This window comes from Pan paniscus, chromosome 4 (assembly GCF_029289425.2).
Source record: "Pan paniscus chromosome 4, NHGRI_mPanPan1-v2.0_pri, whole genome shotgun sequence".
Lineage (NCBI taxonomy): Eukaryota > Metazoa > Chordata > Mammalia > Primates > Hominidae > Pan > Pan paniscus.
In genome coordinates, this window is record NC_073253.2 from 133,918,929 (window position 1) to 133,932,091 (window position 13,163).

The 13,163-nt window shown below is 51.0% G+C and overlaps 1 long non-coding RNA gene across 1 annotated transcript in view; it reads left to right on the top strand.

Annotated features, from left to right (window-relative positions):
- LOC100985188 (uncharacterized) overlaps positions 1–13,163 on the top strand; it is a 105,601-nt gene that overhangs the window by 33,042 nt on the left and 59,396 nt on the right. Inside the window, exon 2 of the long non-coding RNA XR_008625505.2 lies at positions 9,021–9,079. This is a non-coding gene — a long non-coding RNA (uncharacterized LOC100985188). The remainder of the gene's footprint in view (positions 1–9,020; positions 9,080–13,163) is intronic.

A 13,163-nucleotide genomic window follows, 5' to 3' on the forward strand; every position in this document is an offset into this window, starting at 1 on the left:
GCCTCCCAAAATGTTGGGATTACAGGCATGAGCCACTGCTCCTGGCCCATGTTAGTGTATTTTATGTGTGGCCCAAGACAGTTCTTCTTCCAATGTAGCCCAGGGAAACCAAAAGATTAGACACCCCTGCCCTAGAGCCTGGCTCTGTAGAAACTCTCAGGACTTCAGGGGTCTACCTCATCCCACAGGGCCACAGGGTTGCCTTGGGGGTGGTGTGGGGTTGCCCTACCCTTTTAAAATGCCCTAAGGGTCCTGACAGCTACGGGTGGATACCCAGCCTCAGCTCCAGCCCAGCCCTACTGAGGCATTAACTCTGGAGCTCTCTAGGGCAGTAGGGGGTAGGGAAGAGGCCTTCTCTGATTGAAAATCTGAAGAGAAGAAAATCGCGTGGGCCTGTAGCCTTTTCTTTGTGTCTCTCAGCTCTTTCACCAAGGACGTTTTCCCTGAGGTTTCATCTAAATTCTCCCAGCTGCAGTTCTAGCCCACTCTTTAGATCATGGCACACACTGCAGACCCCTGAGACACCCACCTGTGAAACCAGTGTGGGAATGGACCAGTGAGGTGCACATCTGTGGGAAGGGCCAAGGATGAGGAAACTGTATCTGTTCAAAGCCCATCGCAAATCAGCTTCTTCATCCCTCTCAAAGGTCAAAAGCATGACAGGGCCCAGAGGAGTGTTGGTATTTTCAGAGAAGAAGGCAGTGAGGATTTGGGAGCAGTCCACCCTCCTCAGCCACATCTCAGATCTCCTTGCTGAAATAAGGCCTCAGCTGGGCCAACAGAAGACAGGGAACTTAGGCACCTGGAAGAGGTGCAGACCTTATCCATCCTCCTGTGTGTCCCCCCACCCCAAGCCTGATACCAGGCCCTCTGTATAGGGGCAAAACTTTTTCCATTCTAAACGAACATTTACTCCTTTTCTCCAGGACACTGGGCATTAGCTGGACATCGGCCTGTTCAGGGGACCTCAGGCTTGAGACAGAAATGAGGAAGCACAGAGATCAAAGCCTCCTTCCCAGCCAGGAGTGACTTTGAAGTTCACTGGCATTGCAATTAGGAATGACTTCCGCAGAGGGCAGGGATGGAGGGGAAAAAAAAAGGAAAAAGGAATGGCTTCCCCAACTACAGCTCCAGAAACCTCGTTTTCATAGCCCCTACTACTTAGGGAACTGGGAGTTTGGGCCAGTTTGGTGGTGGCTCCCCAGTAGGTAATCTGAAGGCCTGGGGTGGGGGTAAGGAGGGGAGTATAGGGATCACTCCTATTAATTGACACTTCCCATGGCTAAGGTGCTGTTCAAGGCATTTTACGTGTTTTGTCTCATGAAATCTGCAAACTACTCATTGAATTAGGTCTAATCATGATTTCTATCTTACAGACAAGTAAACAGAGGCACACACAATGATAATAAAAATCAGAATAGTAATAATAATGATAACATTTTAACAGCTTTTTTAAAAAAATTTTTAATTAAAAAGAGATGAGGTCTCACTATGTTGCCCAGGCTGATCTCAAACTCCAGGCCTCAAGCGATCCTCCCACCTTGGCCTCCCAATATGCTGGGATTATAGGCCTGAGCCACCATGCCCAGCCTTTAACAGCTTTTTTTTTCTTTTTTATTTAATTTATTATTATTTTTTAAATCAGGCAGTCTCCCAAGCCAGAGTAGGCTCAGAGAGACTCCCAAACCACTTTAAAAAAAAAAAAAAAAATTGACACAGTGCCAGTCTTGGTGCAAGCACATGATGTATATGGTACTATTAAATCCTAAGAATTCATCATATTATCCCGATTTTCAGCTAAAGAAACAATCTGAGCAAGAAGTGACTTCACCAAGGTCATGGAGTCTTAGAAAATGACCAAGCCAGGAGCCAAACACTCTTCTCTCCAATTCCAACCAATGCAGCCTGTGCTGCTGATTCCTTGGCAAGATTGCCTCCCAAGGGGACCATGGTAGAGCAAGCAGGTGGTGATGGAGGAGGGTCCCGCTGGCCTTTGAAAGCAGGAGAACCCTTGCCCGTGGCCTGGGCCAGGAGCTGCAGCATCTGGCATGCTGGGAAATTGTGGAGGAGCCCTCCTTTGCCCCCACTCCATCCCCACCTGACAGGGAAGGAAGCTTTGATGCTGTTTTCTCGCCCACAGGGGACTGGGGTTTGTAAAACAAACTCACAGCCTGCAGGAAAACAGATCCTGGAACAGCCCAGACAGAAAGGCAGGGGCTGCTTGCTCTGGCCCAAAGCCCCTGCCTCCCTGCTCAGTCTCAGATGTGTGCCTCCACCTTGGCATTCTGTCTGGGCTTCCTGTCAGTACCTGCTGTCTCTCCATCCTCACTGTGAATCTTGCAGGGCTACAGTTGCCTTGGTAACATGATGGGAAGCTCTTGAGGTTTTCTGGAACCAGAGAAGGCTGTGGAGGGAGGACTCAGGCTCTGTTGGGCTCCTTGTCACAAAGGGAAGAAACCACTCCAGTGCTCCTGCCCCTGCCAGCCAGTCCTTCCTTGGGTCTGACCTCAACCTCTTCTGTTGCATCTGCAGGAGCTTTGTTTGGGTGGCCTATGGGGCTGGGCCTGAGAGGAGGGAGCTGTCACATACTGCTCTGTCCTTGGAGTTGACTGCCACTGTCACCAGAGTTAAATTCCTACTTGCTACCATGACCTGGCCCTGTAGCCCTAATTGGTTTTATGAAGTTCAATGCCTGTTTTTTATGAGACAGATAATTATGATGCGGGGAGGTCAGGTCCTCCTCTGCTGGACCTGGCGGGGTCTCCAGAATTGCTGATTCTCCAATCGGCTCCAGGCAGACTGATGGGATCAGGGTGAGCCGAGTGCAGCCAGGCTGTGGAAGGAGAGCGAGTCTCCACTTTCCAGTCTCTGACGGGATCAGGGAGGAAAACGTGCACCGCCTGCCCCGTGAAGAAGCCCATGCCTGTGAAGTGGGCACATGCCTGTGATGCCGTCCCTTGTGGGTATGAGGGATAACAGGCAGTGGGGTGGGAGGGGCAGCTCTCTCAGGCTAGAGGAATCCAACATGGGGCTGCCTGCGGCTCCGCGAAGAAATCCTCAATCTTTGACACTACGGGCACCCCATGAAGATGTTTTTTTCCTCCATCTCTCCTTCTAGTCTTCTTCCTTTCCTTTCTCCCACAGTCTCAGTTCGAAATATGGCCTATTTCTTCCCTATGTCTATGTCAGTTTCTGTAACTGGTATCTCTCCCTGCCCCCCAATCCGCCCCCACCCTCCCCAGGTAAGAGTTGACTTGCTGTGCCCTGGAGGGCAGTTCTAGGAGGGTGGAGATGGAGGGGAGGGCAGGGCAAGCTGTTCTGCTGACACTGGATGGCTCCCCTCCAATCCTCCTGGTCAGGAAGACCGCGGCAGGTAGAGGCTTCCATGCTTCGCTCCAGGCTGGGAGCAGCTGTCCACAATTGTGCCTCCCAGATGGGGTGAGAGGTTGGCCCTATCCCTAGAACAGGCCACACAGCTGTGTGCCCTGTGTGTTTGACCCACTCATGGCAGACACAGAACTGCACTTTCAGACTAAGCCAGTTGTTGGGTGTGGCTGTGGGACAGGATGACCTCAGGAAGACCCTTACACATTCCACAGATTACCAAGTTCCCAGCTTCCCTTGCTTTCTGACTCAGTGGCCAATTCCTCAGGAGTTGCCTTCTCTTTAGAGTAAGGCCAATCTTGCAGGAAAGAAGGGAGGAGTGAGACTTGGGCCCAGGTAAGAAGGGCCTGGGGTCCCTGACTGCAGAGGCCAGCTCCTCTCTATCCCTCCTCCATTTAATTAGCTAATGTCTGTAAAGGGCTGGGCAATGGAAAAGCCCTATACAAATGTTGAGCACAATTTCATTTCCAAGACTAGACAAGAATATATTTGCAGACTTGAGCAAAAGGTCACTGGGCCTGCCTGGGACAGAGGGAGGACTCCCTGCAGGCCCCAGAGGGAGGATGCCCCTGAAAGACTGGGGCAGGAGAAGGAGAGGCCACAGTGGGGGCCGGCATGCCTGCCTCCTTGGTCTTTAAGCTGGGTCTCTTGGTACCATGCCTGCCTTGCACTGTCCCCGTTCCTTGTGAATCCCAGGGTCCTAGAAGCTTACCCCTCTCTGCAGGGACCACCCTCAGAGACTTTCCACCAGAAGATTATGCTAATATCCACAACAGCTGATGTTTATTGAGTATTCACTGCATGCCAGGCTGTGCTAGAGGCCAGAGTGCTCCGGCCTGGGGAGACGTGGCTGCCTCTCTGCAGCAGGTGAAGGAGCTTTTCCAGTGAGGGAGCCCCTGCATGCTGCAGACTCTGCCTGAAATCTCTCCGAAACCTTTGGGAGGTTGGTATCACTTATCTTCTCTGACCAATGAGAACAGTTCCTGGTTTTGTGATCTCCCAAGTCCCTGGTGTGGATGTTCTGTGAGCTTCTGAATTCTCCTCTCCTTTCCCCACTGACAACTCACCTGGCCCTACAGTCATTATGAAAGAATATTGAGGCCAATTAGCCTTGACAAGCTTCATGCCCAAGGGGCAGCTTTCCAGTTTCTCATCCTCTAAGACCTGCTCAGGCCACCTATGTGTCTCTGCCCACTCAGAATTCTAGGAGCAGCTCCCCTCTCCATCTCTGGGCAGGACCTGGCTTTGAGTAAGGGCTAGAGTGAAGGAGACTGGGAGAGGGGAATAGCCAGCTTTAGCCTCACAGCCCCGTAGTCAAGGGGAGTCCTCTGGGAGGGCGAGAAGAATAGCAAAGCAGGGAATGGCGGGTTCAGGAAGAGGCAGGCGGGACAGGGAAGGGAAATGGAGAATGTGTTTCCAACATCCCCTGGGTTTCCTCTGTCCCTGTCTCCCTCCCCCACTGAAAGAAGAATGGAGCTGGCTGGCCTTTCTGGGAGGCATAGTCCTCTAGCCTCCCAACCCTACCAGCCTCCTCTCTGTCCCCAGCTGCTCCTTCTCTGGCTTCTCTCCAGAGCCCAGGGCCTCCCTGTGTCATCAGTTCATTATCATTCTGATAAAAGTCATTAGTCCTTGAAAAAGCATGATTCCCCAGCTGAGGCCAACCCCCTCTAACCTGGGGAGGAATACAGATGGATGGAGATGTGGGGGTGGGGACAGACAGAGGCACAAACACAATGACACTTGTTTCCAGGAGATGTGTAAATGGACACAAACCCACTGGTGCACACGGCCACACACCTTTACACACAGGCCCAGGGATGTCTCACGTGGTCACCAGAGAGCCCACAGGGCTACATCACTGGAGGCACGCTCAGCTGCTTCCAGTCCCAGAGAATCACTTGACACTGAGACCCAGCACCCAGCAGCCTCAGCCTCCTGGAAACACAGAAGCTGGGCTCTGCAGACTCTGGGGGCGGGGGCAGGGAGTGGAATATGGAGGCCAAGGTTAGAGATCTCCGAGTTCCATTAGCCACAAGAAGCGTGTCCGGAATCTAAAAGTGCAGGGACAAGGGCGCTGCAGAGCCGATTCCTGACAGTGTGTCCCCATTTCCCACCCCTTCCACCACCGGGAAGCTCCTCCCTGTCAGCAAAGCCATTTAGGGATTAGAGCAGCTCCCTCAGTAAAAGCTGCTTATTCAAAAGGTGCTTTCAGTTCATTTGCATTCACTTCATGGATATTATAATGCGTGGAGGAGCTTCCTCCTCAGTCCCTCTTTGCTGTCCCCAGATTGAGTCCCTGGCCCATGCAAGGTATCAGTTTGGGCTGGGCCAAGCTTTCCAGTGACCTGGGGATCTTGTCAGGGAGTGGGAGGTGATAAACACTGACCATTAACCCCTGGTCCTCAGAAGGCAGCTCCGGGGACAGCTAGGAGGGGTCACAACTGGAGTTTTCCCAAGGGAGAGGAAGGAGGCCAAGGTCTGGAGAGGCCTCTCAATTCCCCCCGGGGTCATGAGCCTGGTCTCCTAGGGAAGGAGGAATCTGCCCAGCTGCTGTCTGCAGATGGGGCTGCCACAGGGGAGCAGGCAGAGTCAGCCTCAGCTTTGAAGACCTTCTCTTTGGCAGACACCCCGCCCCGGCTCCATGCATTCAGTTCATTCAAAGAGTATTTAACTAACACCATGATGTGTGAAGCTTGATGCTAAGTAACTGGAATACAGTGTTGACTAGGCAATGTGGCCCCTGCCTTCACAGAGCTTCCACTCCAGGAGTGAAAACCCACAAAAAATGAAGACACAAGACAATATGGAATAATATGAATTATACCTAGTACCATAACAAACAGGGCGCTAAGACAGAAAGTAATAGGTCAGGGCCGGGGGACCATCTTCAGATGGGGTGATCAGTAAATGGTGGAGACATAACACACCTGCAGTTGAGGCTGCAGGGAGCCAGCTTCGCACGACTGCACTCCAGCCAGGGCAACTCTGTCTCCTAAAAAAGAAAAAAAAAAAAAGGAAGAAAGAAAAATTTCTTTCTTTCTGTGTGTGTGTGTGTGTGTGTGTGTGGTTTTTTTTTTTTTTTGAGACAGAGTTTTGATCTGTCACTCAGGCTGGAGTGCAGTGGCACAATCTCGGCTCACTGCAACCTCCTCCTCTGGGTTTCAGGAGATTCTCCTGCCTCAGCCTCCCAAGTAGCTGGGATTACAGGCATGTGGCACCATGCCTCGATAATTTTTGTATTTTTAGTAGAGACAGGGTTTCACCAGGTGATCCGCCTGCCTCGGTCTCCCAAAGTGCTGGGATTACAGGCATGAGCCACAATGCCTGGCCAAGAATTTCTTTCTTGATTTGTCCTTTTATCACCTCAAAGGTGCATCATGGGATTTCCCATCCCAGCTCAGGGGAAAGGCATGGCTGTGCCTCTTCATCCCCAGATCAGCCTATGGCGAGGCTGCCGTCTTTTGGACACTCCAGTGAACGTGCCCACCTGCCTGCTCTGGCACATCTGACAAGGCTGGAAAGAAGTTGCCATTTTCGGGGAGGGGTCAGTTTCAATGCCTTCCCACCAATTGGTCCGGAGCATGTCCACAGTTCTGTACACTGGGGAGCATCCAGTTCAGGCTTGGCTGAGTCAGGCAGATCCAGAGCTGCCCACCCCTCTCCCCAGGCCAGGGCTCCAGAGACCCTAGAGCCATTTCCAGCTTCCCTGCTGCTCTTCTCACCATCAATCAGGGGCTGGGATGTCAGAATCAGGACTGGGGGAAGCCACTCACATCCTGAACCACCCCCCAGGGACATAGGAATATGAGGCGAGGATCCTGAGCTCGAACATTTACAGGTAGCATTCAGGATTGAAAACTGATTTATAGTCTGAAGGCAGGCAGGAGGGAGCGGGAGGAAGGTGGGAGCTCTGTGTACGGTGCAGCCTTGTGGGGCGGCGGTAATTATATATTACGTTGAACTGTCCTTGCAGCACGGTGAAGGGCAGTGGGAATGAGACTCTAAATCACGCTTCCGTGATGCTCCCCATAGCTCACCTCCCTGTATGTGGCCCCAGAGGCCAGGGCTGACACTTCTCCCTTCTCCCCAGCCCCAGCACCACCGCCTGCCCCCACCCCCACACACACAGAGCCCAGTGGCAGGGCCAGCCTGACTGACTGGGGGAGAGCAGGAAGATGGGATGTGAGCAACTCTGGCAGCTTCCAGGGGCTGCTCATCCTGCAGGCCTCATTGTTTATTGCCCCCGCAGCCGCCAGCACTTCCCACTCTCTACCCGCTTCTTCCACTGGGGCCTGTATGTGGGCTGTGTTGTTGGAAAAAGACATCCCTGTCCTTCCTTCCTTCATTCTCCCCTGTAGCATCTCTCTTCTTTACACCACAGCCACACAGCCACCACCTTGGTTCGAGTGGGGCCTCATCACTTCTCACCTGGATTTCTGCCACCATCTCCTAACCAGTCTCCCTCTAGCGCGCCCCTACTCTTAGTCCATCATCCTTTACCTCGTTGCCATGGTAATCTCCCTAAACACACCTCTGACCATAATCTTGATCTCATTTGTCTGGGAAGTGGGGATTGTCCCTGCTGATACAATAGCTTTGTGCTCGTGAGCTATTATTATTATTATTATTATATATTTTTGAGACAGAGTCTCGCTCTGTCACCCAGGCTGGAGTGCAGTGGCACGATCTCAGCTCACTGCAACCTCTGCCTTCTGGGTTCAAGCAATTCTTCTGCCTCAGCCTCCTGAGTAGCTGGGACTACAGGCGTGCGCCACAACACCTGGCTAATTGTTGTATTTTTAGTAGAGACGGGGTTTAGCTATGTTGGTCAGGCTGGTCTCAAACACCTGTCCTCAAGTGATCCACCTGTCTCAGCCTCCCAAAGTGCTGGGATTACAGGCGTGAGCCATCATGCTTGACTGTAAGCTATTATTATTGTAATTAGACATCTCTGAGCCTCAGTTTACTTGCCTGTAAGTAAGGAGTGGGGAGAGGTTGTCAGATGTTGGTTCCTGAAAGGAACCAACATGTTCCAGCTTCTTTAAGAAGTCTACCCGGGCTCTTGGTGGGCTGGTGCCTGCTGGCTCACCTCCCGCCCTGTGCTTTCAGTCCAGGGGGAACCCTGGTACTCATCTGTCCTGAGGGGCCATTTCCATGACTAGACCCTGATCCTTACGGTCAGTCACCTGGACTTCCCACCAATCTCCTGCCCCTCCATCTAGGCTTTGAGTTCCTGGTTCAGAGGGACATATTAGTGCTTAGTGGTGATGAGAAACCGGTCAGACAGGTCAGGGCTTGAAGTCTAGCCCATGACTGTGCACAAGGTTTTGGAGTGGCGTACTGATTGAGAGCAAGGACTCAGCCGCCAGACTGCTTGCTTGAGTTCGGATCTTGGCTGGGCTACTCTTTAGTTTGGCTAACCTCTCTGTGCAGTTTCCCTGTTTCTAAAATGAGGATAATAATTGTACCCACCTCATAGAATTGTTGTACAGATTAAATGAGTGAACATATGTGATTGTTCTTGCTGATACAATAGCTTTGTGCTTTTGAGCTATTATTATTGTAATTAGACTTCTCTGAGCCTCAGTTTACTTGTCTGTAACACATCTCCATAATACCTTTCCTTCCTGCTTCAGGGTTATTGTGAAGATCAAATGACACATTCCCTTTGGAAACTCTTAAAGGCTTTACAAAGGTAAGATTATTATTATTTATTATCAGATACTTGTTCCTTGGGGTTCTCCGCCACATTCCCTTTAGAAACAAAGCAGTTTCCTTCACCCTTCTCTTGCCCCAGTCTCGAGGCAGAAAACCGTGGTGTCTTGGAGACAGGAGCAGCCATGGGGTCTCCCTCCACCTAGGAAAAGGGGCGCATAAAGCTGTGCACACAGACACATCTCTGATAGAGATTATTTCAAAGGAGGCTGCTAATTAAACCAAGAACAGAGAGCTTGTCAACATTTTACACAATTATCCCCTTCACTGCAGAGGTGAACCCAGGTTTTGTGGAGCCCAAAGCTTATACAATTTGGGGGGCCCTCTTTAAGAAAAAAAATACAAGATGATGAATATGAAATTAAGTGCAGGGTTTCGAAGGGGCCTGTGCAAATGAGGAGCACTGCCACCCAAGCTTCATTAGCTTCACAGAAAATCCACCTCTGCCACCAGGCCAGGTATGCATTTGACAAGGACTTGTTGGTAAGTTGCTTATGGCCAAAACAAACCATTTTTTACCAACCACAGGCAGGCCAGGATCTCTAGAGGGCAGGAGCACACAGCCTGCACCCAGACTCCAGAAGTCACCCTGTTACCAGGCTGTGGCTCCTCCACTGCCTTCATCTCAGTCTAATTGTTCCTTTTTCAGACCCACCACCTATTTATTTTTGCTTTCAACACATTTGCATGTGATTTACATAGCATTAATATTCAGTCTCATGTTGGGAACTCTTCCTCTGCCCCGGCTTAAGCTAGATTCCTGGGACTTGGTTACCAAGTGAGATGCAACTTTCTCTCTTCTCAAAATGTAGAGGGAAAGAAATATACATCTAATTTGGGGGAGGGTGGGAGAAGGGACAGTGATGACATTTGTCTTGAAGTCAGTTTCTAGTCTCTGGCCCTCCTAGTCTATGTCTTCCTCCATATATCCCCACTGTCCCTACCCACAACCCACAACCCAATTCCACCCCAGTTTTCCTCTGATTATGAAATTGGAAGCGCACCTTCTCAAGGACACACATTCCTACCCAAATTCTGGGCTTACTGGGGCTCAAGGGTGCAGCCTCTGAAGTGAAGAGGCACATGGCATCGAGGTGCCAGCAGACAAGAGCACACGGGGATTCTTCCTCAGGTCCCCCTCTGGGAGAATCAGCCCCTTCCAGTCCCCCTGCACAGTTTGGAGGCCCAGTTTATGTGATCCCCCGACTGACGGAAACAGATGGCAGGTGGGAGTATGTGTGAGTGTGAGTGAGTGTGTGTGTGTGCATGCACGTGAGCTGTACATACATAAAAGAAATGTGCACACATGTGTGAGACAGAGAATGCCCACGTGCACATGAGTACACCCCCCCCCCCCGCCCCGCCACAAGACAGGCAGAGGAGGAGGAGGTGAGGATGTGGGAAGGAAATTCTCGGTTTAAAAAAACCACATTGTGGTTCTAAATGTCATCAAAGGTGAAACTTGCTTCCTTAGCCCTGCCCTATAAAGGGAGGCAAAAAGAAGTCAGCAAGGCAAGAAAAGGTCTCAGGGCAGGGATGGGGCAGTTCTAGTGTCAACAGTGACATCACTCTCCCAGACCCCTCCGCTGAGTGGTGAGTCACCAGAGCCCACTCAATACCACAGTCTTTATGCAGTCATGAGCCGGCTCATGCTTCCATCTCCATGTGGCCTAGGCCTCACCCCCATGGTCCCCTGAGCCTGAGCTACCCCAGCCCTGGGGCTTTGCTCTCTTTTAAGCCTCTATCAGAGAAGGCAGGGGTCCCTTCTCTGGGTAAGGCAATCAGAGACATAAATGAGAGACAAGAGAAAGAGAGACTCTTCTGTATGTGAGGGGGGTTTGGGAACAGAAGTTGAAAAGTTGCAAAACCAGTCTGAGGAAGAGGCAGAAAAAAGAGAATGGAAAAGAGAGAGTGAGAAGAGAAAGAAGAAAGAGGGAACTGGGGTTGAAGAAAAGAAGAAAAGAGCCGGGTGTGGTGGCTTATGCCTGTAATCCCAGCACTTTGGGAGGCCGAGGTGGGTGGATCACGAGGTCAGGGGTTTGAGACCAGCCTGGCCAACATGGAGAAACCCCATCTCTACTAAAAATACAAAAGTTAGCTGGGGGTGGTGGCGGGCACCTGTAATCCCAGCTACTCAGGAGACTGAAGCAGGAGAATTGCTTGTACCCGGGAGGCAGAGGCCGCAGTGAGCCAAGATTGCGCCACTGCACTCCAGCCTGTGTGACAGAGTGAGACTGTCTTGGGGGGGAAAAGAAAGAAGAAGAAGAAGAAGAAGAAAAGAAGCAGGGTGAGGTAAAGCCGACAGCTGTGAATTCTCACTTCTCAGGATTTTAGGATTGCTACTCCATTTTCCTGGCCCTCTGATCTTTTATGGGTCCCCCAGTTCTAGTGATGTAGAAGGAAGTCCAATACTGTAACCAGCACCTCTGGGAGAGGACTCCCAGTGTCTATGGTATCATCACCACCTACCCTGACACATCTCAGCTTGGTCCCACCCTCCTTGTCAGAGATAGGGGTTGGAGGGTTTAGACATCGGTGGGGGAAGCAGTTGTGGTGGCTCACGTCTGTAATCCCAGCACTTTAGGAGGCCAAGGTGGGAGGATTACTTGAGGCCAGGAATTCAAGACCAGCCTGGGCAACATAGTGAGACCCCATCTCTATAAAAAACAAAAAAAGAAAAGACAAGAAACTGGGACTGGGAGCAAAAAGTGAGAGGCACAAAAGGGAAGGCAGTACCCACTGGGGCAGCTCTGGTTTCTCTCTCAGGACCTCAGTTTTTTCCCAAGACCTTGGCACCTGCCCAGCCATTGTTCCTTCTGGCCTGGCCCTCATGCTCAGTGGCAGCCTGAGTGTCATCCCTTGTCACTGATGGGAATCAGAACAGGGGCCCCTTTATCTGACAGTGAGAGCGACTCTGCCCAGTCTCTGTGACTCGAATTTCCCAAGATGCTGCTTATTCCTGATGTAAACTGAGCTGCTCCAAGGAAATCAAAGCCTATATCTGAGTCAACAAGACAGCACCAGAGTGGCAAGTCTAGGCCCTCATGAGATCACAGATGGCTTCTGTTAGAGACCCCTGTCTGGGGATTTCTTCTCCTACTCACTGTGGTTGCCTGTCTCTACAATCAAGAAAGTCTGCTCTTCAATTCCCTCTTCTTGACTCCCCATCACCAACATAGTGATAACAATAATAGCAACCATTTACTGGGTGCCCAATATATGCCAGAAAACTTGGTAAGTTTCTTTCTCTGTCTCTTTCTTCCTATTGAGACAAAGTCTCACTTGTTGGCCAGGCTGGAGTGCAATGGTGCGATCATAGCTCACTGCAACCTCAAACTCCCACCTCAGCCTACCGAGTAGCTGGGACCAAAGGTATTTGATATGGCACACAGCTGATTTTTACATTTTTAGTGGAGGCAAGGTCTTGCAATGTTCCCACGCTGGTCTTGAACTCCTAGCCTCAAGTGATTCTCCCACCTCAGCCTTCCGAAGTGTTGGGATTACAGGCACGAGCCATAACACCTGCCTAGTAAGTTTCTTATGTACATTATTTCATTGAATGCTGCAACAACATTATGGAATAATCGCCATTGTGGAGCGTGGAGGAGGAAACCAAGGACTCCAGAAGTTGCCTAAGATTTCACAGCTTGAGATGGAGCTGAAATGTGAACCCAGATCTGTCTAAATTCAAATCCTCGGCTTTCCACTTTGCTTATTTTTATCTTCCCTGCCTCAACAATGCATCCTCCTTTTGGGTTTTGAGGTGCAATTCAAATCTTTTATCTCCCGGAAGTATTCATCCACTCCTCCCTACCTCAGCTCTTGCTCCCACCTGCACCATCCTTAGGAGGCCCCTATGCTGTCCCTCCTGCTGGCTCAGGTTAGATATGGAGTTCCTCCTGTGGTCCCTGGGGCTGAGGTGGTGAAAAAAATAGTGGTCAGGCCCTCAGTTCCCACTCTCCAGGGAGGAGGAGGGGAAGGTGAATGTGGCTGGCATTTCGCACTAGGAACAACCACACGCAGTTGTTGGAGAGGTTTAGGGGCCTGTGGTGCCTTGGGTTCTG